The sequence below is a fragment of the Columba livia genome, chromosome 1 (assembly GCF_036013475.1).
Source record: "Columba livia isolate bColLiv1 breed racing homer chromosome 1, bColLiv1.pat.W.v2, whole genome shotgun sequence".
NCBI classification, from domain to species: Eukaryota; Metazoa; Chordata; class Aves; order Columbiformes; family Columbidae; genus Columba; species Columba livia.
The window spans coordinates 150,268,052-150,277,976 of NC_088602.1; the positions used below are offsets into that span (position 1 = coordinate 150,268,052).

Genomic DNA, 9,925 nt, shown 5'->3' on the forward strand with positions numbered 1-9,925 from the left:
AGATTGCTGGATTTTGAGTTATGAGGTTTAGCAACAGAGCAGGAAGTGAGCTGTTTGCCTGTGTGTGATTTAACAAACAGTGTTTATTCTGTTACAAGCCTGTTGCTGCAGAGTGTTTTTGTTAAACTGGGAATCTGAAATGTGGCTTCCATAAAAAGCACAGTGACAGACTCCCGTGTATGTGTGCGGTCAGTCACAGGAAGTAGTTCATTTGAAACCCTTAGGGGTATTCTGCACTGCGGAGGAAACATTTGTACCCAGTAATAGCAAGAGTTCATCTCAGACACCCACATACATGCATCTCCAACCCTGAATCGGAAACTAGTGGTTCAGTAAAATGGGGTCCTCAGATTGTGATGCAGAGGTGAAATGTGCACTATCCAAACTGACAGAAACACTTCAGTAGTAGGAATATGAGATTTGATAAACCTGCAATGAAAAGCACCTATATCTCAGCAAAGCCTAACAACAGCTAACAGGACTGGGAGCAAGAACAGACTTGGATTTGGTATGCTGGTTATTGGAGAGATAAAGGAACAGCCTTATCACCAAGTGGAATTGTTGCCTAGCAAATATCACCCCTTCCAATGGATCCTTGACCTCCTGCTTTCATTGGAAGCCCCATGCTTAGCCATGGTTAATGAGATCCACATCCACTAGATTCACAAAGCTCCTGATGAGCTCACTAGTTTGATTAAGAAAAACCTTCAGTTTCTGGTCAAATCCCCCATTTCCCCACAGAGGGATAAGAAGGTGGAAATTAACCAAATGTAACCATTCATTCAGGTGGCTAATTTACTTATGGGATTTCCTACAGACATGAGCTAAAAGTTGAGATGGCAGAACAATCCCCTGTCCGCCCCACTCAGAGCACACACCACCGAGGTGCTTCTCAATCGCCTGGAGAAGCACCAGGCAGCAGCAGGACAACTCAAAAGAGCCACCACCAACTCCAATCTGCAGGGTGGGAAGGTGGGTGGCTGTGCCATCATCTGCCCCCCACAAAGCCCCTTTTCCTCACTGCCCACTGCTGCAAGCACTGTCCCTGCAGCCCTGGTGGGACACTGCTGTGTGCTATTATTCAACTTCAACATAGACCTCCTCACTCCTAATGTTGTGATGTGGTAGGGATCTGACTTCAGCAGCTGCAATATCCCCAGTTCTCTTGACCTAAATCCAGGGAAGCTCTGCTCTAGGGCAGGGAGTCATCCAGTTGGGACAGGGCGAGGACAGGGTGTCACCAGTGGGATGGGCGGATTTGACATAGAAGAATAGTGTAAGAAGTGCTGACAGTAATGCAACTAGGGAACAAAGCAAACCACATCTCCAGTGTTACTTGTGGGACTCCCAGGATGTTTTATAGCATCAGTTTTCTACATCCGCAGCGTTTCCCACTGACAGGCACTGCAGGACTCCTCCTCATGGTGTTTCCTGGTGGCCATTTGGGATGGGACCACCAACACTCAGGTGTTTCCAACACTGTGACCCCAAACTCAGCTCAGGGTAAGGGTAGAAGATGACATTCTTGGTGAAGAGGAGGTGACTCAAAACAACCATGGTGCCCTGCACCCTCAGCCCCTGTGTGGGCCTGTTGAAGCACTCTTAGACCTGCAAGGGCCAGAGCTGCTCATGTTGGGTGGCTGTGTTGTTAAGGGCTGGCACCAGAGCAGAGCTCAAGGGAGCTGCTTCCATCTGGTCCACAGACAAAACCAAACCTTAGGCAAGCACAGGAGAGATTGCTTTTCCCTCACCAAAAGCAAAAACTGAACAACAGCTGCCTGCAGTGGCACCATCACTTCGTTTCCCCACCAGTTAAACATCCAAATGTGCGGGAGCTGCTTTGAGGACAGGAGGGTCAGGCCCACTGTAGGCTGCTGCACACCTAACGTGGCAACACCCAGCTGAAATCCACTGCAATATCCTGGTGTGAATCCAAGGAACGTTTCACACTCCTTCAAGTTTTGAGAGGGAGGTTGTGTAATACCCTTAAAACAAGATCTCAGCCCAGCCTGCAGTCCGGGAGGGCACAGACAGCTCAAAATAACAACTTAGCTCTTTCTAGAGGAGCAGGAAATTACTGTTGTTTTGATTTGTGGTATGACTGGACTGCAGTATAGCCTGTGGCATCTACCCGTTCTCTCAGAGGGGTTATGTGAAGACGGGCCCCTTCACTAGACATTCACTGTGTTGTCTATTCTGGCTTTAGCACACGATCAATGGTCAAGGCAGACTGAGGAAGACCAATGAGTCATTTGCTTCTTCGTTATCCAGGAATATATTTTTTTTTCCATCTGAGTTGGAGCCCTTCTGACTCTTATTGCAAGATAACCAAATGGGACCAGCAGAGAAATTAGGGAACATGATGTAACAGTCCTTTAGGATATGATCTAAAAGCCTTTTCTTGCCACAGAACTCAAAGCAGCCAAACCACAGGACAAAAACAGCTCAGAGCCCATTGTCTGCTTTTCTTACACTGACAAGATGCTGATGATCTTCACTCCATGGAAAAACAACTCCAAAGAGTCACCCCTCAAACATGCTTTTTATACTCCATTTTCCCCATTTTCTGTATTCATTTCCCCATGTCCTAAACAACATCTACTTATGTACCCGATTTTACATGGAAGCAATTAGTTTTATAAATTAATCATAATGCACATTTAAATCTACATCGCACTTGCATCCAAATCATTATCACATTGTCATGGTTGTATTATTTATTGCAATTTAACTGCCACCAGTCTGTTTAGGAGGAAAACAACACTCAGAGGACCCAGCCATTCCATAAGTTACTATAGTTGTAGTTTCACTCCTTTAACTGAAACAAAGCTACAGAATAGCTGAACATCAGACATGAGGTCCTTACATGCAACATAGAGTTCAAAAAAGTTGAACCTTAACATGTTATTTTCAGACAAGATATTGTTACCTCTGACATCATCTTTATCAGGGTGAATGAGTACACTCCAGGATACAGGCCAGGTAAATCTGTTGCTTCTCAAAGATGACAAAGACGGAAAGGTTTTTTATTATCTACATGGCTGTCCAAAAGTCTGCTTGAAATCCCAGGTCTGGTTGGAGGGTGAAGGTGGACTTGATTTCCCTGAACAAAGTCTCCAACAAGAGTTCGAGCTACAAACATGCTGTGATGTTCTATGCTGGGCAGACATTATTGATGAGAATACTGGCTTCTCTGGCAAAGTAGGTTCTAAGGACCAGAAAAAGCCATGGGTAAGAAAATGCATAAACAGAAGGAACGAACATCTGCTATTGGCACTTTGGCAGACAGCTCCTCAAAGAGCACCTTCTTCTCTTTTGTACCCTGGATAGCTGCAAACACATCCTTGCCAGGTGCTTCCACGTGAGTTTATTTAAAGGCATCAACAGACTCAGCTGCTGCTTTTTGTCGCTTTTCAAGTTACAAAAGGTCTAAGGAGGGAGAATCAGGCCCACATTATAGGAAACACAGCTTGTGCTGTGCTCTTACCTGCTCTTTCAAAATAGCCCAAGCATTTTGATGTACGTCCAGCTCATGCACTTGTACCTTTTCCATACATTGTCTCACAAGTCCCACAGGTCCTCCGGTTGAAATCTGGCTCACAGACTCATCCCGTGGAATAGGAGCCACCCACCCACATCCTGCCCTGGGCTTTTCTTTTCCACATGCTCTTTCTGACTACAGAAAAACATATCAGAGGTTTAGCACATGCATATATACCCATGCACAAGCACTTCTTATCTTATGGATCGTCTGCCTTGTCCACTAAATCCCAGCCAGATCCAAAACAATAAGGAAGATGGAACAAAATAAAGTCATGTAGCCAAACAACCTACATCCCAGTGCATGACAAAACACGTGTACACCACACACATTGGAGCATTGCCTTGGTCTCCACAGTAAATCTGCTCACCTGAGCAAACCAGAGGCAGTGGTGTTTGAAAGCAGAAGAGGCAAAGGAGCTGAATGAAGACTCTTTTTCCTTGATGCAAGCCTCCCCCTCTCTCACTTTTCAGGGCAACAACTTCCATCTGAAACCAAGCTGGCTGGTGGTGGTGTCCTGCGTGCCATGAGAAGGCAGGTATGCCAGTGCCCACAGCTACTCTGCTCAGCATTGCTTTTGCAAACATCTCTTAATGGAGAAAGTGGGTATGTGGCTGGGGGAAAACAGCCACTTCCTTTCGTGGTGTTAGGTCTGACCTCAGCAGACTGTGGCCTGACACTGAAACACTGAGCCAGATGGCTGGAATTGATGGCGTGGCTGACAGGGTGGCTTGATCCTTGGCTGGCCTCGAAAAACAGTTTTCTTCTTTTCTGTTTGAATGGGTACCAGGAAGGCCAAGATAACTCATATGGGTCAGGTGGTTTTTCCCAGTTATGGCTTTTCCTTCCTTGATCTCCATCCTAAGGAAAGTATCTTGGACCTTCCTCTCTGCAAAACCAGCAGAAAAAAACAAGGGAACTTTGAGATGGAGCTCAGAGGAAGCCCTGTGTCATCACAAGTGAAAAAAACAAAAACAAACAAAAAAGAAACCTGTGCATCAGATATTTTAAAAAGAAACTTTGCTGGTATAACAGGAGCTATTTCAGATATACAAGATTGCCTTGATGAGAGAGAACCGAAACAAGAAAACTGAATTTCTGCTGTATAGCAAATAGCTGCTACTCACATCTCATCCAGCAATAAAGACAATAGATCACAGGCCAGAGTTCTCTCGCTCGCTCTCTCTGCAGCCCTGAATTCTAATTCTCCATAGTAATAACATTTTAAGTTTTGGTCTCAGACCTTATTTTTTCTGATAACACACTGGCCAGCAAGTAATCCATATTTTCTACAAATCTGGTGTATCTGTTCCAAGAGAAGAACTGAAGTAGTCATTTGTTTAAATGTATTCAAAAAATGTCAATTCTTCTGTCAGTGGTGCAAAGTACATTTAACAAGTTATTTTCATCTCCTTGCTAGCCTGTCTACTAATTTATGATGTTCTGTTCAGTCATGGCCAAGTTTGACATAAGGAAATGTCTAGAAGTACACATTACACCTAGAAAACAAAGAGCCTACTCCACCAGAATTTTGACTAAATTGTTTTGCTGAATTTGTGGAAACTGCTCATGCCAACTGGAACCTTTTTTTTTTTTTTTTTTTCAGGAACATTCAGTTTTGGTGCTGTTTCTTCCTTGGAAAACTTCAGACCCAGACTGGCATTTCTGGTATTTCTGGTTACTACCCAAGCCCAAGTGACCCTATCCTGTGCTCCACTTCTGAAATGCTAGGGATAAGCACCCAAAACAGGGAGCCATAGGTTCAGTTCAAGTTTAAGATTAAATGTAGGTCTCCCATATCCTGGGGAAACAGTCCACCCACTCCTCTGGCTGTGGTTAATCAAACTCTCAGATTTCATGAAAAAATAAAACTCTGGCCTTCTCTATTTTGAATGAGAACATTGCAGTTGTAAGAAGCCAAACAGTAAAGAAAATATTTCCCCCTATCATATTGTTTGACCAAGAGGGAGGTTATGTACAACTTGAATTTATAATGCCTGGTTCGTTGGTTTTTCCCTAAAAAAGGTCATAGAATCTGATAGTTTTAAAAATGGCTTATGTAAGGCTAGGATCATAAAACAAGATTTGTATGCACCCCAAACCTAAATCCCAGGTTTACAAAAGCCATCTTTAAAATAAAAACTTTTAAAGTTGCTGGGTTTTCCTGATCAAAACATAATTGCCTATAAACCTCAGGTCTAATTCCGCAAGGCCCCAACCTTTTGGTCATGCCCCTTCCCATTTTTTGTATTTGGTTATTTTTCCACTATAAACCAGATCACCGGAGTGGTCCACTCCTGAGGAATGTGCCTGAGCCCACAAGGGCTGGGACAGAGGGCTGCTCGGGGGGGGAAGCAGTTTGCCTTTTGCCAAGGAGGAACCACCCACACACTGGGAGGACGGGATGGGGGCCCAGCCACTATCTGAACAGCTCCACTGCCACTGGGGGAATGAAGTAAAGCAGATACAAACAACTGGAAATGCTGCCAAAGTGTCAGGCTCTGAGTCCTCCAGAGCCGGCGGATGCTGTAATCGTTCATTGTCTGCTGAAATAGGTTCTTGATTTCCCTATATTTGCTGTCAGCACTGCTGACTTGTACTAGCTAGGAAAAAAAAAAAAAATAAAGTTAAAATGCAACACAGACCAAGGCGTTACAGTGCTTTGGGTTACACCCCACTGGTCCCTCCCAAAGGACCTAGGGACCAGTCACTGCAGGTGCCATTGTGGCCTGGGATTTTTCAGAGCCCCCTCTCACTTTTTCGTGGTCCTTTCCTTACCCTCAGTTCTGTCCCGTTGTGCTCTAAACTCCTACTCTGTGAGCTTGTCCTTAATACAAAGAAGCTATTGCTCTCTGTGGAACACATTTCTCCTGCTCAAAGAGCATCTGTGATGCTAAGCAAGGTAAAACAAAGCTGTGCAAAGGCATTGAGGGTCAGGATTGATGTCCAGCTGGAAAAGAGAAGGTGAAATCATTGTTCTATGTCAAGTGCACACATCTTGTGCACACACTTGTCTTTACAGACAAGCCCCGACGTTACTGTAGTGAGCCATCAAAGCAACTTTATTTATAAACACACTGCCTGATGTTTCATAAACACACAAGACCTAAATCTCATTATTACAATACTAAATGAGCTGATGGTCCCCTTAACATGCATGCTTTTATTTGAAATTCTAGAGCGTGACTGAGTTTTAAAGGAGAAACAGTCCTGTGAATAGGAAGCACTGATGCTCAACCTCCAGATCATCAACTGTCATCTAGGTCAAAGCAAAAAGCACAATGGTTAAACTATCATTTCTGTACACCAGCCATTTAGATGTGCAATTCTGTGGAGTGACAGGACAGTCTTGTGTCCCCTGCAAAGCTCTTCTGCAAAGCCATCCGTGTCCCCTTTGTAGCTGTACATTTTGAAGTGACAGGCTTGCAAGCTGAAAACTAACAAAGCCACTCCCCAGGACTCAGGCATGTATTTTAGATAGGCTTGACACAAGCCATTACAAACTATAACTTTTCCCAAAGTAGTGAGTAGGTGTGAACAGATATATACCTCATATCCTATTTCAGGCAGGGCTGAATGGTCTCAGTCTTAAGGAAACATGATGTGAACAGCATCTGATTGACTGTTTAAAAAAAGTTTCACCAAGATTAACAAACTCAAGGGATTTCCATTAGACAGTGTCCTGGTCATGTTTCAGGCTTTTCCTCAGAAAGCTTTCCCTCTTTATATTCTATATAAGCTCTTCTTCCTTACTGACACACGTAGAGAATGTCAATGTATGTTATACTGACACTCTGCAGCAAGATGCATCACATGCTTTCAGCAAAGTGTTACCTTTTCCTTCATTGCCTGGCTACATGCTTATAAATGTTTAAAGTCTAATAATATCCCAACCTAGTCCTGTCTGAAGAAAGTACTTTTCAAGCATAATCCCTGCATCACCTCTCCTTATCACCACCAGGCCATATTGGCCTGTTCTGGCAGTAAACTACAAAAAAAAATCAGTAGTGGCACAAATCCCAGTTCACGCAATACCTGTGGAGAGCCTAAGAAACCATTAAAACTATCCTTTTGCTGAATTGCATGGCAGGACCATGCAATTTAACCCATTGGGAGAGGTGTCATAGAAGGAAAAGTCCACCAAAAACATGTCAGATTATCAACTTCTGCCCCTTGTTCAAACAAGAATACTCACTTTCTTTCCATTTCTTTTATTTCCTCTGACTGCTACAAGACTCTACCCATGCGTGTTCCAACAACACTGCACAAATATCCCTTAATTCATGTCTCCACTCTTCCAGTCCCACTCTTCCTCCTTCTCCAGATGACAGCATCCACAACTCAGGATGTCAGTCTTATTTCCTGAGCTTCCCAGCTCACTAGCAGGCTGCATGGCAAACCACAAATATGTTTTCCCCAGGCTATATGGCAATGCATGCTTGAGTTGGACCTGAGTTGTTCCACGTTGTCACCAGTATCAGCATCGATAGAACAGTATAGAACACCACTCTAGAGACAGCAGTATGCTAGAGTTTTTCTGTCTCCATCAGAATTATTTGAACACCCCCAGCCATATAACTTCTCATCAGCAGCAAGTGGGAAACTGCCCTGGCAGCCTCCAGGCTGCTTGGATTTCTCCTGGGTGCTCCCCTTGCAGCGTGCCTGCCACAGTGACAGCCTGTCAAACCCACCGCCCAGCCTACCTGCACGAAGCCTGCATCAGCAGATCAGTGAGTCATCCTAAAGCAGGAGAGAATTCAATAAACAGGAAAATAACAAGCGTAACGTCCCATACCTGTTCTTGTCCTGTTGCCTACTGCCACTCGCTGCAGTGCTGGGACTTTTGCAGGTTTTTTATCACAATCTGAGGATTCATATTTCTCTGGACTGTTTCTTGAAAGAGAAAATAAATGCACCACGAATGAGAAAGGAGGTTTTTTACCGTCTGCTAATGCTGCCCAGGAGAGCAGATATTGTGCAACACAGTGGGATTAGCCTCTCTCGTGCTGCTCCTGCACCCAGTCCCTCCTCTGCTCCCTGCTATTTCTGCTTCAGGCATTTCATTGTCAGGAAGAGGGGATCCATGCAGACGTTTTGTGCTGTAGTGGCTGACTGAGGAGCTGTTTATCCCCATCACCCAATTTCACATTTCCTTCCCTTCACATGGATTCTGTCTCCAAAGCCACAGAGACTCAGGGGGTTGCTGACTTGGTTTGCAGCCAGCACCAGCTCATTTTGTGTTGTCGAAAGAAGAGACCCTCTCCTCTCTGACCTCATGTTGATAGCACAGGGTGAACACCCACAGGCATTTGAAGTGCTGCCTGTGAAAGTTTTGGGCAAGTTCATGGACATTTTTTCAACTGTGCCTCACTCCAAGTGGTCAAAGCATGTGGATACTCAGAGAACCTTTTGTTCCATTCATAGTAGCATGATCTCTATCACAAAAACAGGCCTCTTTGAACTATGTGGTCCTTCTCTGGGGATCCAGAGCCTGCTTTACTCATGTTACATCATCTCTGTTTTCCACCAGTGCAACATAAAGCCTCACACTGAGCTCCCCATCCCAGGCACTCTCACTGTTCTGCTGTTTGCTGCAGGTGCTCAGGGTAATTCCTGCAGCTACCCACAACCTGGCAGCTGGCACTGCCCGTACCAGACAAGGCCCTGGTGACAGATGATGCCTCAGAGGTTGGGGAAGCCCAGAACCTGTTGCTTGCAGCCACCCTGAGCGTCTGGCAGCCTCTCCGGCGAATGCCAGATTCACCAGCCCCCACACAGTTGACGTGTCTGGATTTTGTTGGATGACTCAGGCTCAGCTTTATCACTAGGGAAGATGTAAGAATGAAAACTCCACACAGTCACTTGCAAGAGCACAATAATGAAACAGAGGTATGAGAAGATAAAACCCAGAAGGAGCTACTGAGGTGCTAATTCACTGGCCTACTTACAGCTCACTCACCCTGCAAGAATCTTGGACAAACTTCTCTCTTTTTCCAGCTGTTGAAGAAGGCCACCAGAGAAGCCGTACTCTTTTTCCATTCCCTGACTGGAGAAGGGGACACCCAACCTACCTCTTGCTCCCTCAGGCTGATTTGGAAAATACTATATGGTGACGCACACCGCCTCCTTTAGGTATAAGACACACTTCTAAATATTTTAACCAAGGCTGCCTTCCACAGCTTACAGCCTCCTTCAAATATGATGTATCATGAGCAACTGTCACTGCACACAATCTCATTTTAAGCTCTGCGCAGAATGTATATATACCATAGAAATCAAATACAGTTCACAATTAGCAGTCAGGTCAATGGAGGAGCTTGCTTTAGTTGATGAGGACTGGGTTAGGGAGCAATTAAGCAATCTGGACTCCATAAATCCATGGGT

At 44.8% G+C, this 9,925-nt stretch overlaps 1 long non-coding RNA gene across 2 annotated transcripts in view; it reads right to left on the reverse strand.

The window, feature by feature from the left end:
- LOC110357303 (uncharacterized) overlaps positions 1 to 9,848 on the reverse strand; it is a 105,505-nt gene extending 95,657 nt beyond the window's left edge. Inside the window, exon 1 of one of the 2 annotated variants that reach the window (XR_010467493.1) lies at positions 8,337 to 9,848. This is a non-coding gene — a long non-coding RNA (uncharacterized LOC110357303). The remainder of the gene's footprint in view (positions 1 to 8,336) is intronic. The other variant, XR_010467494.1, reaches the window with a different exon arrangement.
- Between the last annotated feature and the right edge of the window lie 77 nt (positions 9,849 to 9,925).